Source organism: Arachis ipaensis, chromosome B4 (genome assembly GCF_059453495.1).
Source record: "Arachis ipaensis isolate K30076 ecotype BB chromosome B4, ASM5945349v1, whole genome shotgun sequence".
Taxonomy (NCBI): domain Eukaryota; kingdom Viridiplantae; phylum Streptophyta; class Magnoliopsida; order Fabales; family Fabaceae; genus Arachis; species Arachis ipaensis.
In genome coordinates this window covers 68603100-68626722 of record NC_142439.1, presented here as the reverse complement: position 1 = coordinate 68626722, position 23623 = coordinate 68603100, and the positions used below count along the sequence as shown (strand labels likewise).

General features: G+C 37.4%; 1 non-coding gene across 1 annotated transcript; it reads right to left on the bottom strand.

The window, feature by feature from the left end:
* Positions 1-209: 209 nt before the first annotated feature.
* LOC148567811 (small nucleolar RNA R71) lies at positions 210-312 on the bottom strand. The gene has a single exon (XR_015882097.1). It is a non-coding gene; the product is annotated as a small nucleolar RNA R71 (small nucleolar RNA).
* Between the last annotated feature and the right edge of the window lie 23311 nt (positions 313-23623).

Below are 23623 nucleotides of genomic sequence, written 5' to 3'. Positions count from 1 at the left end.
AACAAATTCATATTTGACTTTCTGCAGATATGTGACACTGTCAAGACTAATGGAGTAGATCCAAAAGTCTACAAGCTCATGCCTTCCCCTTTGCGGTAAGAGACAGAGCAAGGCTGTGGTTGGATTCCCAGCCTAAAGAGAGCCTAGATAGTTGGGAGAAGGTAGTCAATGGGTTCTTGACCAAGTTTTTTCCATCTCAAAAGCTGAGCAAGCTTAGAGTCGAAGTATAAACCTTCATACAGAAAGAGGGTGAATCCCTCTATGAAGCTTGGGAACGATACACGCAATTAATTAGAGATGTCATCCTGACATGATCTCAGACTAGACCATGTTAGATATCTTTTATGATAGCCTATCTGAGATGTCTAAGATGGCTTTGGACCATTCTGCAGGCGGATCCCTCCACCTGAAGAAGAGGCCAGAAGAGGCACAAAAGCTTATTGACATGGTTGCCAATAACCAGTATATGTACACCTATGAGAGGAATCCTGTGAACATTGGGACTACTCAGAAGAGAGGCATGTCCTAGTAGATCAACATGATCACTCAGCACTTGAGTAGGGTGCAGAGCACAGAGGCTTACTTTCCAGAGACAGCTTATGAGGTGGGCATAGGTGATAACACCTGGACCACCATGGAGGAATACTTTCAATCAGGGATGGAGGAATCACCCCAATTTTGGGTGGAGAGATCAGCAGAAGCCTCAACAAGGCTTCTGTAACAATCACTATGGTGGAATAAACCAAAATAGGATCAATAGTAAACCTTATAAGACATCTCAGCAACAATCGGAGACACCCAGATAGAGCCTCTCTAACTTAGCTGCTATAGTCTCCAACCTATCTAAGACGACTCACAGTTTCATGGCAGAAACTAGGTGCAGGTTGGTCAACAGAGTAAGAGGATCCTAGAGATCTCTTCCAACACTCTTCCAAGTAACACAGAGGTAAATCCAAGGAAAGAGCGCAAGGCCCTCATTGTGGAGGCAAAGGCCGAACCCAAAGAGGAGCCTGCCATTGAGGAGCTCAAGGAAATCAGAGCTCATAAGGAGACTGATAATGTCGCCTTGCACGCCCCTTTGCTAAGAGAGGAACCCGAAGAATACTCTTCTTCAGATGAAGATTAGGAGTCCAAAGAAGAGCAAATTGCTTGGTACCTGGCAATTCTCAAGAAGCTAAAGGCCTCTTCTCATGCAAAGACAGTAGAGGAGGAAGACGAGCGTGTGATACTGGCCAAGGAGTGCAGTGCCTTGATCTAGAAGAAGCTTCCTCAGAAGCTATCGGATCCCAGAAGCTTCCTGATTTCCTCTACTATAGGAACCGTCACGTTTGAGAAGGCACTATGTGACCTTGGATCAAGCATCAATCTGATGCCTCTTTTAGTAATGAAGAGGCTAGGAATTCTAGAGGTGCAGCGTGCCAAAATATCATTAGAGATGGCAGACAAGACCCTATAAAGGGCATATGGTATGGTGGATGACGTTTTAGTAAAGGTTGAGGACCTTTACATCCTTGTGGATTTCGTGATCCTAGACGCTGGGGAGGACAGTGATGAATCCATCATCCTTGGAAGGATTGTAGAAAGAGGAGAGCTAGTTGATGAGCGAATTTTTGTGTGGTCTAGAATTCCACTAATGAATTCTCGTTGTAAAGTATAGTTTCTAAACCAAACAATAGTCCTTTCATACAAAAATTTTGGTTGTCACAATGAACAAATCCCAATGAAAATTAACCGAAGTATTTGGACTCCGGGTTGTCTCACAAGGAATTGTAATGAAGTGTAAGATTATTGGCTATGAAAATGCAAAGGGGTTTTGATTGATAAGAGGGCAAGAAATTAAATGACAAGAAAAGTAAAGAGAGCAATTAAAGAAAGCAATTAATAAAGAGAGACATTCATGGCAAGAATTGAGATCATAGGCTTTCTATCCTAGTCATACATTGATTAATTCATCTTATTTAGTCAACTCCAACAAAATAGGGAGAAAGTCAAACAAGATTAATCAATCATATCACAATAATGAACAAGAATTTATCTTATTACGTCATCTCCAACATTGGAAGAAGATATAGGTTATCTTCCATGAGAGAAAGTCTAACAAAACTAGCTAATCTCAATCCAAAAGTCGTAATCAACTCACTAATTTAATTACCAAAAGATTAGCGTCAATGGAAACAATATTAGCCAACAACTCTAAGTCACCAACATAGGTTGGGTTTTCATGACTCAAGATTTCCTAATTACTCTTTCCAAGCCAAGAATGCTCAAAATCTACTCTAAAGCCCAACCAAGTATTTTGTCAAACACTTAGTGGGTACAAATGGAAAGCATAGTAAAATGTGCAAGAATAGTAAAACCTACCAACTACAAATTGCAAGGAAACAAGATCAACAACTCAATTCAACAATAAAGAAACATCAAACATTAAATTGCATTAAAAGAAAATCAAATCCAACAAAGAGCATCCATGAACATAAAAGAGAAATTTACATTACAAATCATGAGAATGAAAGAATAGAAGTAAGAAATCATAAAAGAAACAAGATGAAAACATGTAATTAAATCTAGATCTAAGATGGAAATTAACCTAACCTAATTCTAGAGAGAAGAGGAAGCTTCTCTCTCTAGAAACTAACCTACATGATGCTAATGCTACAAACAATTGCTCCCCCCTTGCCCAAGCTTGAATTCTGCATGAAATAGCATTAGAAATGAGTTGGGTTGGGCCCAAAGTGCTTCAGAAATCGCTGGGGGCGATTTCACTTTAGTGGCCCACGGACAGCATCGGCACACACGCATACATGGCGCGTGCGCGCCCCTGAACGCAAAGCAATATATAGCAAATTTTATATCATTTCGAAGCCCCAGATGTTAGCTTTCCAACGCAATTGGAACCGCCTCATTTGGACCTCTGTAGCTCAGGTTATGGTCGTTTGAGTGCAAAGAGGTCAGGCTTGACAGCTTTATGGTTCCTTCATTTCTTCATGAGTTCTTCCACTTTGCATGCTTTTCTCCTCCCTTCTTCCATCCAATACTTGCCTTCTAAACCTGAAATCACATAAAAAATATATCAAGTCATCGAATGGAATTGAAGTGGATTAAATTTAGCGGTTTTAAGGCCTAAAAAGCATGTTTTTACATTTAAGCATAAATCAAGGGAGAATTCCAAAATCATGCTATTTCATTGAATAAATGTGAGAAAAGGTGATAAAATCCCCCAAATTAAGCACAAGATAAACCACAAAATTGGGGTTTATCAAATCTCCCCACTTTTAAACCAAGCATGTCCTCATGCTAAGAATAAAGAAGGACAAGAAAAGGGGTATGAACATTTATTCAATGCAAAGAAACTATATAAACCTATCTACATGCATGCAACTAAATGCAAAATGCTTCTACCTACTTGGTTAAAAGTAAATCATTCCCCAAGAACACATATGAACAAGTAGGTCTAAGTAGTATGATGATTCATGAATCCTACCAATTTGAATATCAAAATGAAGTACAAATAGACTTGCAAGAAGAACACTCATGAAAGCCGGGAACAAAGAATTGAGCATCGAACCCTCACCGGATGTGTATCCGCTCTAGTAGCTCTAGTGTATAGGGTCGATCACTTAATTCTCTTCTACTCATACTTTCCAAGATTTATTTTTCATCTAACAATCAACAATTATTCAATGCATGCATACATTCATCATGAAGACTTATTCATAGGTTGTAATGGGGCTAGGGTCAAGGTAGGATGCATATGGTCAAGTGAGCTCGAAATTTGAATCTTTGATTAACCTAAGCTCTCACCAAACACATATAACAACCTATATAATTCTAATACACAACCTAGCTACCCATGATTCCCACTTTTTCACATACTCATGCATTCTCTTTAATTCACATTCCATATGCATTGATTTTTATTGAACTTTACTTTGGGACATTTTTGTCCCCTTTTTATTTCTTTTTTTCTTTTTTCTATATATATATATATATGTTTTTCTTTAAGACTACATGAGGATTGTATCTTGTTCAAGATACCCAACCCCCAGTCTCCCTCTGACAGAGTTGGTACCATTGTGCAACACATAGTGTTTCAGTCTTCCCTCTTAATGCAGAACTTTACAGAGCCCCCAGACACCAACTCTAAGTTTGGTGTTGGGCAACCATCATCAAGCACTGGGAAGGAAGGTACTAAGAAGAAGGTACCTAAAGGCTGGAGGGATAAGAAGATCCCAACTGAAGGCCTCTCACCTGGCATGAGAGTTATTTTCACCAAGAGTCTAGTCATTCCACATACAGTGAGTAGGATCTTGTCTCTAGAACATGTGGAGCTCATTCATGAGAGCACAAAAAGAAAGTTCACTGTAAGGGGTAAAGTTATGAGCCCCTATCTACCTCCGCAATAGAGCTGTCAGTCAAGTTAATGACGGTAAATAAGCGCTTATTGGGAGGCAACCCAACTATTATCTTAATATTTTCATTTTCTTTTCATTTATTTTAAGTTTTATATTATAGTTTTTCTCTTGCTTTTGATGTTTGTGATCATGTACAACACTTAGAACAATGACAGAGACACTCAGAAGTGAAAACAGAACACCCTGAAGAGATCCCCTTGCTGGCGTTGAATGCCAGGCAAAGGAGAAAGATGGGAGTTCAACGCCCTAGAGAAGCAGGAGCTGGTGTTGAATGCCAGCGAGGGAGCAATACTGGGCGTTTGATAAATCCCATTTTTAGGGTTTATCCTGTGCTTAATCTATTGGATTTTATCCATTATTCTCACACTTATTCATACAATTCGCATGTTTTACGTTTTTCTTCCTGATTTTGTGCTATGATTGAAAACATGCTTCTTTGGCCTTATATTTGCTAATATTAATCCTCTCCTGTTACCATTCGATACCGTGATATGTGCGTTAAGTGATTTCAGGGATTACAGGGCAGGAATGGCTTAGAAGATGAAAAGGAAGCATGCAAAAGTGGAAGGAATACAAGAAGTTGAAGGAAATGCTAAGCTGTCTAGCCTGACCTCTTCGCACTCAAACGATCATAACTTGAGCTACAGAGGTCCAAATGAAGCGGTTTTAGTTGTGTTGGAAAGCAAACATCTAGGGCTTCAAAATGATATATAATTTATCATAGCTGCTCTAAAGAAAAGTGACGCAAACGCGTGGTTTCATGCGCACGTGTGGATCTGTGCAAATCAGCGACCTGCACGTGGCAAAATTCGCCCCCAGCGGTTTCTGGGCTGTTTCTGACCCAGTTTTTGGCACAAAAAGCACAGATTAGAGGCTATAAAGTAGGAAAATCCATTCATTCATAGATACAACTTTAATATTCACAATTTTTAGGTTTTAGATGTAGTTTCTAGAGAGAGAGGCTCTCTCCTCTCTCTTAGGATTTAGGATTAGGATTCCTCTTAAAGGTTAGGTTTACTTCTTTTTCATTCCAGGTTCAATGTTCCTTTACTTTAATTTCTCTTCTACTTTTATTTATTCTATTATTTTAGTTTGTTAATATGGGTTTATGAACTCCATGTTAGGATTGATTTTCTTATTTAATACATATTGAGGTATTTCAGATTTAAGATTGCTTTCTTCAAATTCATGTTATTGATGCTTCCGATTTAATTTAGATTTTTCCCCCTTTGCTTTGGTTGAGTAATTGGTGACACTTGAGTTATCAAACTCAGCTGTTGATTGAAAATTGGAATTTGCTGATTGATTTGGATCCCTCTAAAGCTAGTCTTTCCATAGGAGTTGACTGGGACTTGAGGAATCAAATTGATTTGTCCACTTGACTTTCCATTATTTAGTAAGGGTAAACTAAGTGGGAGCAATAAATAATTCTCATCACACCTGATAAGGATAACTAGGATGGGATTTCCAGCTCTTATACCTTGCAAGGGTGTTCATGATAATTAATTTACTTTATTGCTAATTTATTTCCTTGTTCCCTATTTCAAAAACCCAAAAAGATACTTTTCCATAACTAATAATAAATCATACTTTCCTACAATTTCTTGAGAGACGACCAGAGGTTTGAATACTTCGGTTATTTATTTTTATTGGGTTTGCTTTAGTGACAAACAAGTTTTTGTACGAAAGGATTCTTTGTTGGTTTAGAAACTATACTTTCAACGAGACTTTATTTGTAAAATTCTTTACTAGTAGAAATCCGTTCGTCAAAATGGCGCCGTTGACGGGGAATTGCAAACGTGTGCCTTATTATTGGTTATTGTAAATATTTGCTTTTAGGTTTCTTTGTTAGTGTTTCTAGTTTTAGGAGTTTATTTTCATTAATTTTTATTAATTTTTATTTTCTTTAGCTACTATGAATTCTCACCCCTCTGGTTTCAAGTTTGGTTCCAATGTTGTTGTAAGGAATGGAAACTATAATGAAAATAGGCATCAAGGTTGGAAGAATCAAAGATGGGAGGAGCCACAAGGATTTGATCAACCTTCTTGGTAACAACCCCCTCCAATGCGCTATAACCAACAACCATTCTGTGATGCATACCAAGACAATAGTTATGGTGGGCCTTTTCGTGACAACCAACCTCTACCAAATTACTATGGTCAAGAGCCATTCCGAGGTGATAGATATGGTGGACCACCTTGTAGTTACTGACAAGCCCCATCATATGCCTATGAACCACCTCCTCAGCATAGCTTTGAACCACCATACTCACAAGCCAACCACAACCATTCACCTCCACATGACCCTAAACCTTATCCACCCTAATTCCAATCCAATTACCCCCAAGAACCACCACTTCCATATGCACCATGTTCATATCCATCAACCCAAGAATCACAGGCTCGCCTCAAGGAAACAGTAGATCAATTTCATGCAACCCTTCATCAACTAGAACAAGCAATAACTCAATTAGCTTCCCGACGTTTCGACACTCAAGGAACCCCCACAACTTCATGTGGAGAATCTAATGAAGAACGTAGCATGAAGGAAACACTAGAAACTCTAGTGGACAGTGAGCAGCATGAATTTGTATTGGTACAATTGGAGGAAGTCGTAATCGTTAAAGAGGAAGAAGTGGTCGAAGACTTAGGAGATGCAGAACGTCCATGGGAAAGTCCAGTCATAGGGCCCCCTTCTAAGGAGTTTGAATGTGTTGTTGAGGAGGGTATACAACCTCCAAGGCATGTCATGGTTGAAGACTTTGAAGGGGATGATCAAGAGATGGATTCAATCATTGATGAATTCTTATCTACATTTGAATCCTCTCCTATTGGACTTGACGTCGAGATTAAAGAGGAAGAAGCACAACCTCCCATGCCCTTGGTGAACAATGAAGAAGATATCGAATTGGAAGAAGGTTACCAAGAGGAAGAGGTTGAAATTAAAGAAGCTTGCAAGGAGGTAGAAGTTGTCAAGAAAGAGCTCAAGGGAATGGAGCTGGAAATCACCTTGCCAAAGTTGTTAGAGACCTCTCCCCCAAAGCCATCACCGTCTATTCCTTCATTCAAGTGGGTAAATCTTTCATCTCTAAGCTTAATTAGCCCACTTGAATATGCTTTGCTTGAGATGGATGTGCAACTTAAAGCTCTTTGTGGCTATAAGAGTAAGAGGGAGATGGTTAGTGGCAAAAGTTGTCATGCAAGGTTCAATATGGTTGCATGCTCCAAATTGAAGTATAAGGGTTGGTATAATTCTCAATTGAATGGGTCTAGGAAATTGTTTGGATGTCTCCGTAGGAATTTCGACTGTTCACCACCCAAGTGGAAAAATGATGATCAACAAGAAGACGGGTGCAAAAGCAAGGTTTGGGACCACGGAATTCATTCTGGCAATCAACACTCTTGGGGCCTTGTCACTTGCTTTAACTTGCTTGAAGGATTTATGTAACTAGTGTGGCATCCCGGAGGATATTGGAATTGCAAACATTGGTAGGGATTCCTGGATGAGTTCAAGCACAAGCCACCCCACGTGTACGCGTACCTCACGCGTATGCGTCCCCTGCAGAAAGTTCAACCTACGCGTAAGCGTCAGCGACGCATACGCGTAGGGATGAAAATCGGCGTAAAGAGCACCTGAATAGAGAGTTGTGCTGCCCTTGCGATGGAACTGTGCTAGAGGCACAAAAATCAATCCACGCGAACGCGTCCCTAATGCGTGCACGTCATTTTGCTTCCAGACCTCCCATACAAACGCGTGGGCGACGCTTATGCGTCGAAATGGCCAACTCAGTTTCCACGCGTACGCATGAAGCATGCGTACGCGTCGTGCCCTGTTTCTAAATTCCTACTTTTTTCTTCTCTCTTTTCTCCTTCTTTCTTTCTCCTTTCTTTCTTTCTTTTTTTCTTCATCTCTTTAGCTTCTCATCTTTCTTCACTTTCATTCTATTTTTACTTAATTTATTTGCATACTTTTATTCATTGCATTTTAATTTTTTGCATATTTTTATTTTCTTTTCTAAGTTTATTATTTTTTTTTCTTTTGGTGTTAAATGTCCTTATTCAATTGTTACATCTTTTCTCGCATTACTCTGGTGCTTCATGACTTATTCTGTTCTGATTGGGTGATTTTATTTCAGCCAATGCTAATCTTTTATGATACTTGTATTCCTTTTGCATTGACATGAGTTTATATTGTCTTTCATTACCCACACTCCTCCCCTTTGTTGAAAATTTTGCACCACTGGTATGCCATGTGCTTCTATTGTTTTCTCACTTGCATGTTGTAGCTACCATGTAATTGAGACCCTTATTATTTGGAATTAACATCCATATTTTATTTGTTTTCTATCTTTATTTCTGGTTTACTTTTCTTCTTTTCCTCTTCTTTCAAGATGGCCACCGGAAAAGGAAAGGAAAAGAACTTCTATATGGGGCGACAGACAAGTCCACCTGCACAATCTTTGGAGAAAAGCATTAGTTATAATCGCCCGTTCACTTGCACATCTTAGCATGCACCGAGGACGGTGCAATCTTTAAGTGTGGAGAGGTCGATACCGATCTCCATGGGTTAGTTATTTTCTTCTCAACACCAATATATTACTTTATTTGTTAGTTCATTGTTGCATTTGCATGTTCAATTTCATGTTTGTTTGATTTTATGCATTTAGTTACTACTTGGTTAAAGTAATAAATTTCTTTTCAAGACTCTATTTTATAATATTTCACTAATTTAAATTGAAAATTTTTTTTGTGTTAAACCTTGTTTGAAGATTGTAAATTAGAACATGAATTATAGCTAAAGAACACAACTTATGAGATTTGAGCTTTATTACATGGTTACATTATTTAACCATAATATTTTATTCTTGTGTGTTTCCTTCTCTATAATTGCAGACTTTACTTTGTTCCATTCTATATGTCTACTATTTAGTGTATTTACATGCTTGCATATGATTGAGGCCATTACTTGTTTTTTCTCACTTATCCCAAATAGCCTACCCTTTTATGTCACCCTTGTTAGCCACCTTGAGCCTTTTTATTCCCATTTGTTCTATATTTTACCACATCACTAGCCTTAAGCAGAAAAATAAATTAAATACCCCAATTGAATCTTTGGTTAGCTTAAGATAGTGTGTTAACTAAGTGTGGGGAAACTGTGGGTACTTGGGTTAATAAAAGTGTACAGTGTTTAAATGATAAAATATTGAGAATTTGGGTACCTACTTATGTGAAACCAGAAAAATCAAATATCTATGTGCATTGATATGTTATGGTTTGCTTTTATATATATATAAAGAAAAAAGGAGAAAAAAAATAAAAATATATATTTCCAGCATAAATAAATAAATAAGTAATTAAATAAGGGGACAAAATTATCTCAATGTTAAGTTAATGAAAAATTTATATGTGATAAAATTAAAGAAAAGTTGATACATGAATATGATATGCAAAAATGGAAATTTTGGGTAGCTAGGCATGATTTTAGAAGTGCATAGAGTGTGTGTATAGGTGAAGAGCTTAGGTTAATTAAAGATTCATATTATAGCTCACTTGGCCATACATATATCCTTACCCTTACCTTAGCCCCATTACAACCCTGAAAAGACCTCATGATGTTTGCATTTGTACATTAAATACTTGTTGATTGGTTAGATGAAGAACAAAGTTTAGAAAGCATGACTAAAGAAGAGTATAGTGAATTAACCCTAGACACTTGAGAGATTAGAGTGCATATACACTACTAGTGAGGGTTCAATGCTTGATTCTATGATCCCTGCTTTCATGAGCTATCTTCTTACAAGTTTACTTGTCTTTTATTGTATACTTTGAATTAGTTATATCTGATTTATGTTTGTCTTGAAAAATTTGTTTAGTTTTAACCAAGTAGGTAGAAACATTTTGCATGTAGTTGCATTCACATAGATAGGTTGTATTTCATACTCTCTACCATTCCGCTTCACTCTATTAGTTCTCTTGAGCTTAGCATGAGGACATGCTAATGTTTAAGTGTGGGAAGGTTGATAAACCCCATTTTTAGGGTTTATTCTGTGCTTAATCTAGTGGATTTTATCCATTATTCTCACACTTATTCACACAATTTGCATGTTTTACCTTTTCCTTCCTGATTTTGTGCTATGATTGAAAACATGCTTCTTTGGCCTTATATTTGCTAATATTAATCCTCTCTTATTACTATTCGATGCTGTGATATGTGCGTTAAGTGATTTCAGGGATTACAGGGTAGGAATGACTTAGAGGATGGAAAGAAAGCATGCAAAAGTGGAAGGAATACAAGAAGTTGAAGGAATTGCTAAGTTGTCCAGCCTGACCTCTTCGCACTCAAACGGTCATAACTTGAGCTACAAAAATCAAAATGAGGCGGTTCCAGTTGCGTTGGAAAGCTAACATCCGGGACTCCGAAATAATATATAATTTGCAATATTTGCAGAAATCAGCGATCTGCACACGGCAAAATTCGCCCCCAACGATTTCTGGGCGGTTTCTGACCCAATTTTTGGCCCAGAAAATACAGATTAGAGGCTATAAAGTGGGAGAATCCATTCATTCATAGGTACAACTTTCATATTCACAATTTTTAGGTTTTAGATGTAGTTTCTAGAGAGAGAGGCTCTCTCCTCTCTCTTAGGATTTAGGATTAGGATTCCTCTTAAAGGTTAGGTTTACTTCTTCTTCATTCCAGGTTCAATGTTCCTTTACTTTAATTTCTCTTCTACTTTTATTTATTCTATTATTTTAGCTTGTTAATATTGGTTTTTGAACTCCATGTTAGGATTGATTTTCTTATTTAATACACATTGAGATATTTCAGATTTAAGATTGCTTTCTTCAAATTCATGTTATTGATGCTTCCAATTTAATTTAGATTTTTCCCCCTTTGCTTTGGTTAAGTAATTGGTGACACTTGAGTTATCAAACTCAGCTGTTGATTGAAAATTAGAATTTGCTGATTGATTTGGATCTATCTAAAGCTAGTCTTTCCATAGGAGTTGACTAGGACTTGAGGAATCAAATTGATTAGTCCACTTGACTTTCTTTTATTTAGTAAGGGTTAACTAAGTGTAAGCAATAAACAATTCTTATCACACCTGATAAGGATAACTAGGATGCGATTTCCAGCTCTTATACCTTGCAAGGGTGTCCATGATAATTAATTTACTTTATTGCTAATTTATTTCCTTGTTTCCTATTTCAAAAATCCAAAAAGATACTTTTCCATAACCAATAATAAATTATACTTCCCTGCAATTCCTTGATAGACGACCCGAGGTTTGAATACTTCGGTTATTTATTTTTATTGGGTTTGCTTTAGTAACAAACAAGTTTTTGTACAAAAGGATTCTTTGTTGGTTTAGAAACTATACTTTCAATGAGACTTTATTTGTAAAATTCTTTACTAGCAGAAATCCGTTCGTCAGCGTTCAACACCCCAAAGGAAGTAGGTGATTCACGAAAATTTGCCTCTCAATAAATTTTCTACCGGCAAGTGCACCGGATTGTCATCAAGTAAAAACTCACTGTAGAGTGAGGTCGAATCCCACAGGGATTGGTAGATCGATCAACGTTAATTTGAGAATTGTGCTAGTTGAGCGTAATCAGATTTGGTTGAGAATTGCAGAATGTAAATTTGGCGGGTAACGTAAATTGCAAGAAATTAAATGACAGAAATTGAATTGCAGGAAATTAAATGACAGAAGCTTAAATTACTAGAAATTAAACGGGAATGGGGAATTATCATGAAAATTGAAGAGGCAAAATGTAAAAGAATGGGTAGATCAGAGAAGGGGAATTCATTGGGTTTCAGGAGATATTGAATTTTCCGGATCAAATAATTTTTATCCCTTCCTCAATCAATGCATTCATTGACATTGCTTGGCAATCTTAGATGATTGGATCCTAATGTCTTGGCTCACCAATATCTCTAAGCATGAAATATTGCCCAATGTCTTAGTTTAATTGCTCATGGGAAGAGTTGAAGTTCGGTCACTGACTATACCACACAAATTCATAGATCAAAGTATTGGTAAGATTACATGTCACTATATCCATCCAACCCCCAATCTAATCCAATGTGAGAAAGCAATTCTAGCATGAATTCTTTATCCCTCTCTCAAGGATCCAAAGAATTCCAATTATGGATAGCTTCTCTCTCAAGACAACTATCCAATTGAATTAAGACCGAAAGCTTTCTAACAAAAATCAAGAGAAAAGAAAGAAGAAGAAGATGAAAACTATTATTGATCCATTGAATTACAATAGAGCTCCCTAACCTAAGAAAAGGGGTTTATTTGTTCATAGCTCTCAAAATAGAAATTGGAATTAAAAGATACATTCTGGAAATTAAAACAGAAAATGAAAAGTGTAATCCAAAGTAAAAGTCCGAAAAAGAATCATCCTCTCTCACTTAAATTCTAAGCTATTTATACACTCTCTTCCATTGATCTTCAATCTCTGAATTGGGCTTTTGGCCTTGATAGAATTGGGTTGAAATGGCTTCAATTGGTTTCCCTTGTTGTTGAAAAGAGATCTGTTTGAATTTCAGGTTCTGATGCTTCACGTTGGAGTCAACGTTTGATGGCCAACGTTGACTCAAACGCTCTTCAGAAAAACCAGATAACTTTGCTGTCATTGGCGTTTGACTCAACGTTGGAGGGCCAACGTCCCGCTACCCACGCGTACGCGTGCTTTGCGTGTTTGTGCATAAGGGGTGAAAATGCTCATCCACGCGTGCGCGTGCTGCACGCGTATGCGTGGATGCAAAAATTTCATTTTCCAGTTTTAAAAGCATGTAGGGGAGCGTTGGCCTCAACGTTCGACCTCCAACGTTCCCTCCAACGTTGGCATATCCACGCGTGTGCATGGTCCACGCTTACGCGTGAATTTCCATTTTTCCCATCCACGCGTACGCGTCAGTGACGCGTACGCGTCAATTCCAGTTTTATCAATCGAAATTCTGGGCTCCTCATCACGGACGTTGGAGGCTAGCGTTTGAGACAACGTTGGACTCCAATGTTTGCTTAGTAATGCGTACGCGTGAGCTACGCATACGCGTGGATGGTCAATTTTGCCATTCCACGCGTGCACGTGACTCACGCTTGCGCGTGGATATAGAAATTTTGCTTTTTCACGCGTACGCGTCATAGACGCGTATGCGTCACTCGAAAATTCTTTAGCTCCAGAATTGAAATTTTATCACAATTATGTCCAATGCTCCCTCCAACGTGAGCATCAGCACATTTTATAGAGAATTGCTCTGCCTCTCTTCCAACGTTTGAGGCAACGTTGGTGGTCCAACTTGGCCACCAACATTGCTTCCTCTTCATCTTTTCCATGCTCCTTCTTCAAAGTCTTTCCATGCCCTCCTTTACCTGTCATCAACCAATAAATTCATCAAAGCCTTGCTAAAGTCATGAGAATTATTATCATTCTTAGCATACAAGTAATTATAGCATAATTCTCATGTAATTGCATCAAATTAATCATGGTTGAATGAAAATTGGTATTCATGAATTTCTAATCTAATTTTTTACTTATAGCGCAAGAAAGTGCATAAAACCTATTAAAAATAAAGAAAAAAGATAGTGAAACAAGCCTAAGATGCCCTGGCATCGGTAGGAAGCTAGCGTTGAATGCCAGGAATGGAGAATCTTAGGTGTTCAATGCCCAAGAGGGAGCATGCATTGGTGTTGAACGCCAGCCAGAGAGCAAGGTTGGGCATTCAACGCCCTATGGGGGGGCATTGATGAGCGGATATTTTATACCCTTTTTGGCATTGTTTTTACATAGTTTTTAGTATATTTTTGTTACTTTTTATTATATTTTTATTATTTTTTAAGCAAAAATCACATTTCTCGACTTTACTATGAGTTTGTGTATTTTTCTGTGATTTTAGGTATTTTCTGGCCGAAATTGAGGGACCTGAGCAAAAATCTGATTCAAAGGCTGAGAAAGGACTGCAGATGCTGTTGGACTCTAACCCTCCTGCACTTGAAGTGGCTCTTCTGGAGCTACAGAAGACCGATAGGCGCGCTCTCAATTACATTGGAAAGTAGACATCTTGGGCTTTCCAGCAATGTATAATAGTCCATACTTTGCCCGAGATTTGATGGCCCAAACTGGCGTTCAAACGCCCACCAGAGACCCTTTTCTGGCGTAAAACCCCAGAACTGGCACCAGAACTGGAGTTAAACACCCAAACTAGCATCAAAGCTGGCGTTTAACTCTAGAAATGGCCTATGCACGTGTAAAGCTCAATGCTCAGCCCAAGCACACACCAAGTGGGCCCCCGAAGTGGATTTCTGCACTATCTGCACTTAGTTACTTATTTTCTGTAATCCTCAGTAACTAGTTTAGTATAAATAGCACTTTTTACTATTGTATTCTAATAAGCATATAATCTCTGGACGTTTAGTCCTTAGACATTTGAGGCTGGCCACACGGCCATGCTTAGACTACTTTCTCTTATGTATTTTCTACGGTGGAGTTTCTACACCCCATAGGTTAAGGTGTGGAGCTCTGCTGTTCTTCATGAATTAATACAAGTACTATTGTTTCTCTTTCAATTCATGCTTACTTCTCCTCCAAGATATACTCTCATACTTAATTCAGTTAAGTCAGAATAAAGGGTTGACCCGTGACAATCACCCACTATCTTCGTTACTCGCTTAGCCAAGATCCGCGTGCCTGACAACCACAAGCGGTCTACATGATGTTCAACGTAGTCATTGGACGATAGCTGGAGTATATTCTCTTAGGTCTCTAATCCAGGGACCGAGTCCGTGAAATTAGAACCTTCGTTGTATAGGCTAGAACCAATTGGCAGCAGCATTCCTGAGATCCGGAATGTTTAAACCTTGTTTGTGGTATTCCGAGTAGGATCTGGAAAGGGATGACTGTGACGAGCTTCAAACTCGCGAATGTTGGGCGCAGTGACAGTGTGCAAAAGGATAGAGAGATCCTATTCCAACGCTAGTGAGAATCGACAGATGATTAGTCGTGCGGTAGCTGTGCCTGGTATTTTTCATCCGAGATGAGAAATTCGACAGTTGATTAGCCGTGCAGAAACCGTACCTGGTATTTTTCATCCGAGAGGATCATACAGCTTGCCATGGAAGGGAGCACGCATGATTGGAAGAAGACAATTGGTAAGCAGAGGTTCAGAAGCAACAAAGCATCTCCAAATGCTTATTTGAAATTCCCAACATAGAATTACATAAGTATCTCTATTTTATTTTATGTTTTATTCATCTTTTAATTATCAAAACCTCATAACCATTTGAATCTGCCTGAATAAGATTTACAGGATGACCATATCTTGTTTCAAGCCGACAATCTCCGTGGGATCGAACCTTACTCACGTAAGGTATTACTTGGACGACCCAGTGCACTTGCTGGTTAGTTGGACGACCCAGTGCACTTGCTGGTTAGTATTCTACTTTATCTATTTCCCCTATTGATTACTTTATGTTGCTATTTGGTTTATGAATTCTCATGTTTAATTTGATTTTTTAATTAATGCAATTTGAAGTATTTCATATTTATGATTTTAAACTAGCTTTTTACATTCTTAGCTTGAATTGATTAACTGGAGACACTTGAGTTATCAAACTCCTTGTTGATTGATAATTGAAACTTGCTGGTTAATTTGAATTCCACTAACTCTAGTCTTTCTATAGGAATTGACTAGCACCTGAGGAATCAAATTGATTCATTCACTTGACTTACCTTCATAGTTAGATGTTGACCAAGTGGGAGCAATGAACAATTGATATCACAATTGATAAGGATAACTAGGATAGGACTTCTAATTTTCATGCCTTGCCAAGAGCTTTATTAGTTATTAATTTAATTCTCGCAATTTTCTTTTCTTGTTCAACCTTTCAAAAACCCCAAAAAGATAATCTTCCATAACCAATAATAAATACACCTCCTTGCAATTCCTTGAGAGATGACCCAAGGTTTAAATACTTCGGTTATTAGTTTTCTATTTAATGCAATTTGAAGTATTTTATATTTATGATTTTAATCTAGCTTTTTACATTCTTAGCTTGAATTGATTAACTAGAGACACTTGAGTTATCAAACTCCTTGTTGATTGATAATTGGAACTTGCTGGTTAATTTGAATTTCACTAACTCTAGTATTTCCATAGGAATTGACTAGGACCTGAGGAATCAAATTGATTCATTCACTTAACTTACCTTCATAGTTAGAGGTTGACCAAGTGGGAGCAATGAACAATTGATATAACAATTGATAAGGATAACTAGGATAGGACTTCTAATTTTCATGTCTTGCCAAGAGCTTTATTAGTTATTAATTTAATTCTCGCAATTTAATTTTCTTGTTCAACCTTTCAAAAACCCAAAAAGATAATCTTCCATAACCAATAATAAATACACCTCCCTGCAATTCCTTGAGAGACGACCTAAGGTTTAAATACTTCGGTTATTAGTTTTATTAGGGGTTTGTTACTTGTGACAAACAACTTTTTTGTACAAAAGGATTCTTTGTTGATTTAGAAACTATACTTTCAACGAGAATATATTTGTGAAATTCCTTACTAGCAAAAATCCGTTTGTCAAATAGGATTTTTTCTAGTAAAGAATTCACAATAAATTCTCATTGCAAGTATTGTTTCTAAACTAACAATAATCCTTTCATACAAAAATTTGGTTGTCACTTAAATAAACCCAATAAAAATAATCCTAAGTATTTATACCTTGGGTCGTCTCTCAAGGAATTACAGGGAGGTGTAGTTATTATTGGTTATGAGTTTTCTGAGAAATTTTAAGAGTTAAAGAACAAAAAAGTAAATAATTGTAAATTAAAGCAATGAAATTTAACAAGAGGTTATATGTAATCAAAATAAAAAAGCCTTGGCTAAGAGAAGATTAATTGGAAGTTCTATCCTTATTGGATTTCTCAAGATTAATACTAATAGGTTGTTGTTTCTACTTAGTTATCCTTTACTAAATAAAGGAAAGTCAAGTTGGGAGCCAATGTCTATTCACAAATCCTAATCCTCTCCCTTGGGAAGGATTAGCGTTAGTGGCCAGAGATTGATAAACCCCAATTTTGTGGTTTATATTGTGTAGAATTTGCGGGGTTTTGTCAATATTTCTCACACTTATTCACAAGAAATGTATGGTTTTGTGTTCTCTTCCTAATATTGCTCCATGATGAAAAACATGCTTATTTTGCCTTAAATTGCCATATTTTAATCCTCTTCTATTGCCATTCGATGCCGTGATGTATTTGTTGAGTGGTTTCAGGAGTTATAGGGTAGGAATGGACTAGAAGAGAGAAAGAAAGCATGCACAAAAGGGAGGAACATGAAGATTTAAATTTTTGGGAAAATCAGCATTGGCGCTAATGCGCACTCCACGTGCACACGTGGATGAGGATGGCTGGAAGCAGCACGCAAGGATGGACGCATCCGCGCAGATTAGAGGATTCCTATCAACGCGCACGCGCACTTGGCGTGCACGCGTGGATCACAAAGGCAATTGGCGCGCACGCACGCATGGCGCGCACGCACAGGAAGCTGCACGTGACCTCATTAAAGGAAATCATGCCTGGCGATTTCTGAGGCTCATTAGCCCCAAATTCAAGCTGTTTCTACATGGAAAAGACCCAAGGATGCTGGGGGAAGGGGGATCAATCATTTTACACTAAGACACAATTTTAGCTAGTTTTTGGTTCTTTGTTCTTCTATAGAGAGAAACCCTTGTTCCTCTCTAGATCTAGTTTTAATTTGATCTTCCCTTGTTGAATTCTAAATTGGATCTTGTTAATTACTAGTTTTGATAGTTTAATTTGAATTCCTTAGTATAATTTTGCTTAGATCTTGTGTTAGTTTTATGAATTCTTATCAATTGTCATCTTATACCGATTTCATGAATGTTGTGAATCTTGCTTTGTTGATGTTACATTGATGATTTCTATGATTAATTGTGTTGTTTGGATGATTGTATGTTGATAATTGTTAGTGGGTACTTGTTAAATTCAATTCAATTGCAATTTGAACATGTCTTTTATTAATGCTTACCAAGTGTTTGATGAATTGTTTACCTTGATTATGGAGTAGTTCTTTTCACTCTTGGCTTAGGCTAAGGTAATTGGGTAAACTTGAGTCATTGGGTCTAATGAATTTGATAATTTGGGAGCCCTTAGTGGTCAATTTGATAGCCATTAACGCTAACCTTCTATTAAGTCAATTAGTAGTGAGGTTACAACGTATGGGTTGATGTTGACCAAACTATTTGACGTACTTCAAGTATAGAAGTAGACTTAATGAGTTTAGTTCCTCATAATTGTCAAGATATGGTTATTAGACAAGGATGGTGACCCTAATTTCCATGCCTAGCCAAGAGTTGCTTTTATTATTCATATTTGAAAACCCAAAATTCTTGATTACTTATCTTAGTTATAGTTATTTGTTTAGTTTAGAATAGAATGATATTGGATGTTATTTTGTTAGTTTGGAATTGCTCATGTCTTGCTTAGTTATTTGAATTAATTTCTTGCATTTTAAGATTGCTTGCTTGTTAAGATTCCCATTTTACACTATTGCTCATGACTCACAACCCCGGATTTCTAACCAATGTTGAAGCACATGTTTGCCCATTCCTTGTGAGACGACCCGAGATTTGAATACTTCAGTTATTTCTGTTGGGGTTGAACTTGTGACAACCAAATCCCTCACTAAATTTGATCCTCGAGGCTTGTTGTCGGTAGAGTTATACTTGCAACGCAACTTTATTGAGAAAATCTTTACCGACATAGTCCACGAGCGCAGCATCAAATTTTTGGCACCGTTGCTGGAGAGTGGTTGCAACATATGCCTTGATATTGGTTATGTGAATATGTGAATATTGTAGATAGTTTAATTTCTTTCAATACTTAGCAATAGTTTAGATTTCTTTTACACTTGTGCTATGACTCTCAAGTTTGATGACTCGGTCTCAACCGAATTTTAGCTTAGCCAATTTTGATCCCGAGATTGAAAGAACTTTGTTACATACTCGGCAAGCTAGACGGCAGTTGGATTATACTGTTAGTACTTCGGCCTCTCTTGAGGAATATACCGAATCACTAGGCGGTACCGAGAGTGACTTGGAGTCAGCTACTTCCTATTCTTCTGTTGGCACTAATAATACATCTTTACATCCTACACGTGAGCCACACATGGCGGAGCCACGACGGATCACTTTGCATGAGCAAGGAGTTCTGGATATTATACTTCAACCGTTGCAAGCAAGGTATCCTAGCCTTGATCCTAACTTTGAATTGAAGAGTAGCTTGATACATCTACTTCTTAAATATTATGGGTTGCCAGGTCAAGACCCCATCCGACATCTAAGAGATTTTCAAGTTGCTTGTTCTACGGCTCGAAGGCATGGAGCCGATGAGGTGGCTATCATGGTTTTTGCCTTCCCTTTCTCTCTTGAAGGGCAAGCAAAGACATGGTTTTATTCGCTACTGGGTGAGATGGTGACTAATTGGGATTTCTTGAGAAGAGAATTTCTAGATAAATTCTTCCCACCGAAGAAGACCGACTACATCCGGAAGGAGATTTCGGGCATAATGCAAAGAGACCAAGAGAGTTTGTATGAGTATTGGTCTCGGTTCAAGAGGCTTGAAAGAGCGAAACACTAGCGCGATCTAGAATTTTCACAAATAAATTTCCGTTGTAAGTATAGCTTCTAGACCGACAAGAATTCTTTTCTTACAAAAGTTTTGGTTGTCACAAGTAACAAACCCAATAAAATTTATAAACCGAAGTATTCAAACCTCTGGTCGTTTTCTCAAGGAACTGCAGGGAGGTGTTCTTATTATTAGTTATGGAAAACAATGTTTTTGGGATTTAAAAGGTTTGAACAAGGGAAATAAATTATAGGAATTAATAAATTAATAACTAATAAAACTCTTGGCAAGGTATAAAAATTTGGAAGTCCTATCCTAGTTATCCTTATCGATGGTGATGAGAATTGAGTTTTAATCCCACTTAGTTAACCTTTACTAAAGCAAAGGAAAGTCAAGTGGACTAATTAGTTTGATCCTCAAGTCCTAGCTAACTCCTAGGAAAGGACTAGAGTTATTGGAATTCAATTCAATTAGCAAAAGTAACAATTATCAATCACGATGAGTTTAATAACTCAAGAGTCTCCAATTAATCAATTAAGCCAAGAATATAAAAAAAACTAAATAAGAATCATAAATCTGAAATACCTCAATTTATATTAAATAAAGAAAATCCTAACATGAATGGTTCGTAAGCCAATTTGGCAACATAAGTAATCAACAAATAAAAGCATTAAAGTATCTGAAAGTAGAAGAGAAATATAAAATAAAAGGAATATCGAACCTGTGACTGAAGATGAATTGAACTAAACTAATAGAAATCCTAAAATCCTAAATCCTAAGAGAGAGGAGAGAACCTCTCTCTCTAAAAACTACATCTAAATTATGAAAAGTGAATAATGGAAGACATGTTGATGAATGGATGCATTCCCCACTTTATAACCTCTAATATGTGTTTTCTGGACTTGGATCTGGGCCAAAAGGGTTTCAGAAATCGCTGGGGGCATTTTCTGCAGTTTCTGCACGTGGCGTCTATCACGCGTCTGCGTGGGTCACGCGGTCGCGTCATCTCGGAGTTTTCCTTGTCATGCGTTCGCTTCATTCACGCGTACGCGTCATTTGTTTTCTGCTCAAGGCACACGTCCGTGTCAGTCACCCGTTCGCGTCGCTGCCTTTTCGTGCTAGGCACGCGGCCGCGTCGTCCATGCGTTCGCGTCGCTGCCCTTTTCTTCAAAACTCTATTTTTGTGCTTTCCTTCCATTTTTGTATGTTTCCTTTCTGTCCTCTAAGCCATTCCTGCCTTGGGAGATCTGAAAATACTTAACACACAAATCACGGCATCGAATGGTAATAAAGGGTAATTAAAATTAATATTTTTAAAGCATAGGAATCATGTTTTTCACATATTTCACATAATAAGGAAGGGAAAGTAAAACCATGCAATTTATATGAATAAGTGGGTGAAGGATTGAATAAATCACTTAAATTGAGCACAAAATACATCATAAAATATGGGTTTATCAACCTCCCCACACTTAAACAATAGCATGTCCTGATGCTAAATCCAAGAGAAAGGGTAGAGTTAGAATGGTGGGATCTCATGCAATGCATTCTATTCTAAATTCAAACTACCTAAATGAGTCATGCAATTCTAGTTATTATTCACTTGTATATAAAGCTTACATGTAGTTAGTTTGTTTCATATTTTCAAGGAATCTTATATGTACAAGTAAGGCCAAACCAATTTAAAACATGTTCACAATTGAGCTGGGTTAAAATATTTCACAGACTTGCAAGACAATTTGACAATTTAAACATAGATATATGTGAATGAGCTATTGAACCCTCACTGGACTTTGTGTTTACTCTCTAGTCACTCAGTGTTTATTGGGTTAATCACTCTATTCTTTTTCTATCCTTGCTTTCTAAAACTTTGTTCTTCATCTAACTAATCAACAACTATGGAATACAGACATACAAAGTGAATCCTTGATTAGTCTAAGATCTCACCTAACATACATACTTTATATAATTTAAAGCGCTTTACCTAGCTACCCAAACTTCTTCCCACTTTTGTGTTACATGCTCATGTATCAAATTTACTTTTAAATTTTGTCCCATGTGCACTGATTCTTGGGATTTTGCATTGGGGGTAATTTTTGTATCCCCTTATTTAATTACTTAAAAGTTTTTTTATGCACATGGTATTTTAATTAATTTGGTATCACATGAGCATGCTTCCCAAATATTCAAATAATTTTTCAATTCCAATTTCCCACTTTTTCTATCATTCTATGTTCCTATAAAATTTGCCACATTTAAATAATACACAATATCTATCTTAAGCTGACCATGGATTCAACTTGGGATTTTTATTTTGTTTTTTTTTTTTTTTGCTTAAGGCTAGTAATGTGGTTATAGAACGAGAGGGGATTAAAAAGCTCAAGGGGGCTAACAAAGGTGATGTAAAAGGTAGGCTAATTTGGGATAAGTGAGGAAAGATTCAAATGATGGCCTCAATCATCTTTTGGTATGTATCTATATTCTATATTGGACATATAGATTAAAACAAAGTAAAGAACACCAGAATGAAAAAGAAGGGCAAAACACACAGGAATGAAATTTATGGTTTGAATGTAACCATACAATTAAGCTCAAAACTTACAGGCTGTGTGTTCTCCAGCTCAGAAATCATATATCAGTTATACATGTCATGCAAGTAGAAATCAAGAGTTCCCATTCAACTCAATATAAATTTTAGGGTGGCCCTTAAAATCTTAATGTTCCTCCTTGAAGAAATATTGTTAACTAACTAACATGTAATACTATATATACAAGGTGTGTGGATGTTTGATTATGTTAAAGTCTCTAGTTTACTTCTTTTTGTTTTCAATTAAATCAAACTATTATGTGCTAAAAGGGTAAACTATACTAATTAATCCACATATTCTATAACTAATAAGTTTAGAATTGCAAACTAAACTAAATGTCTAAGATATAAACTAAAGTACAAAATGCGGAAATGAAGTAAAAATACAGCAAAAGAACAATGTGCAAGTACTTAAAAAATAAAAATAAAAATAAAAATAAAAATAAAAATACAGAAAAATAAACAAAATAAGATAGAAGAGTCTGTAGTGGTTCACCAAAAAGATACGCAAGGGATGGCGAGCTCCCCACACTTAAAATATAGCATCATCCTCAATGCTCACTCAAGCTGGGTGTGAAGAAGTGTCATCACCGGAAGGAGGGGCTGCTGGTGTCTCTGTGGTGGCCTGAGGGTCTGCAGGCTGGATAAATGTAGGAGGATCTGTCTGCTGCAGTGGAGGCGCTGATTGTAGAGGGATCTCCGGATCTATGGCCTGTAGATGGGGGTGCTCCTCCTGATGTGGCGCAGCCTGCTCTGGTCCTGTCTGCTCAGCCTGGGCATGTGTCTCCTCCTCATGATCTCTCGCCTCCACCTCAGATGTATCAGAAGGGGTGTCAGGCTCGGAGGGGATGTCGCTGCCGGATCGGATCATCAACTTAAGGTGCTCATAGCGCCGCTTGTTGCGACGCTCCATACGATCCAGGCGGGCAAAGAGTCGATGCACCAAATGATAAATGGG